This window comes from Convolutriloba macropyga, unplaced genomic scaffold, assembly GCF_964194025.1.
Source record: "Convolutriloba macropyga unplaced genomic scaffold, txConMacr16.3 SCAFFOLD_5430, whole genome shotgun sequence".
Taxonomy (NCBI): Eukaryota; Metazoa; Xenacoelomorpha; order Acoela; family Convolutidae; genus Convolutriloba; species Convolutriloba macropyga.
The window spans coordinates 15,195-17,070 of NW_027451463.1; the positions used below are offsets into that span (position 1 = coordinate 15,195).

The window sequence follows — 1,876 nt, forward strand, 5'->3', positions numbered from 1 at the left end:
ACTTCATCATGAGAACGTCACAAGCTGATCACGCTCTATGATATGACTAGTATTATGTTGCTTATAGTAGGCTAAGCGCAAGCCGAAACATCAACATGTGAAAGTCGTAGAATTTTGCGATCAAATTGTGGCTAGTACTGTGATGTTACTAGTAACCTTGTGTTACGTCATATGGCCAAGAGAGCATTTGAAGGCGAAACTTCTGCATGGGGAAGCTGCATCATGAACAAAAGTTTATATCGAGTATTATGTTGACGTTAGTAGGCCCTGGCCGAAAGCGCAGCATGTGAAAGGTATAGATAAAAGTTAGCGTTGCAGTCAGTACTGTGTAGTTACTAGTAGCTGGATTTAAGCTCGAAATGAGACACTGTTGGTGAAACTTCATCATGAGAACGTCACAAGCTGATCACGCTCTATGATATGACTAGTATTATGTTGCTTCTAGTAGGCTAAGCGCAAGCCGAAACATCAACATGTGAAAGTCGTAGAATTTTGCAATCAAACTGTGGCTAGTACTGTGATGTTACTAGTAACCTTTTCTTACGTCATATGGCCAAGAGAGCATTTGAAGGCGAAACTTCTGCATGGGGAAGCTGCATCATGAACAAAAGTTTATATCGAGTATTATGTTGACGTTAGTAGGCCCTGGCCGAAAGCGCAGCATGTGAAAGGTATAGATAAAAGTTATCGTTGCAGTCAGTACTGTGTAGTTACTAGTAGCTGGATTTAAGCTCGAAGTGAGACACTGTTGGTGAAACTTCATCATGAGAACGTCACAAGCTGATCACGCTCTATGATATGACTAGTATTATGTTGCTTATAGTAGGCTAAGCGCAAGCCGAAACATCAACATGTGAAAGTCGTAGAATTTTGCGATCAAACTGTGGCTAGTACTTTGATGATGCTTGTAGCCAACCGAATTGGTTGAAAAGCCCAATAAGTAAGCTAACTTGGGAGAGCTTGTTGGAAACCAAATGCTACTAGATTGGTCCAAATACATCCTTCAACAGGGGATCACTTGGCTCGCTTTACGAAGAGGAGCACAGCTATATGTGTTAATTCGGTATGAATCGCAAGATTTGTTTACCGACCTCTCTAACGCAAAAGGCGGTCTCGGCTTCGGCTGTTGACTGCGTCCGATTCAGGGTTATATAACTCTCGATTGAACACATTGATGTTCTATTGTTGGTGCTTCCAATAAAATTGGAACACTTAAAGCAGAACCGATTCAAATAATAGCATTCTGATCAATGATTGCATTCCTTGATCAAGAACTGCTGGAGTCATTGTGATGGGCGAATTTTCTTCATAAGAAAATTGCAAAGAGACGGAACTTAATGAGACTAGTATTATGTTGTTTCTAGTAAGCGGAAGCTGAAACAGCAACATGTGAAAATCAAGTTTTGTTCAATGATCTCGAGGCGATAAGTACTATGAAGCAACTAGTAGCCTAAGCATGACTCAGATTTGAGACAGTCAAAAAGACTGGCGAAACTTCTTCACATGAAAGTTACATAGAGAACTACAAATGTATACAGCGAGTATTATGTTGTTTCTAGTAGGCGAAAGCTGAAACATCAACATGTGAAAGTTGTCTGCAAACTGTAGAACGATATGTGATTAGTACTGTGCTGTTACTAGTAGCCAGTCTGACTGTAGAAGCCAAGACAAAGGGAAACTAATGCATCTGAAAAGGACAAGTTATGGAAAGGTATGCACGATAAGTATTATGTTGTTTCTAGTAAGCGGCAGCTGAAACATCAACATGTGAACGTCGTTGTGTACAGTAACCTAGAACTATATAGTCCTTAGTAACGTGCATTTACTAGTACCTGTAATTGGTATTCAGACTCAGGCAGTTTGGAATAGTTTGGCA

The 1,876-nt window shown here is 40.3% G+C and overlaps 1 pseudogene; it reads left to right on the forward strand.

The window, feature by feature from the left end:
- The first annotated feature begins 998 nt into the window (after positions 1-998).
- Positions 999-1,150, forward strand: LOC142356715 (5.8S ribosomal RNA; annotated as a pseudogene).
- Positions 1,151-1,876: the final 726 nt, after the last annotated feature.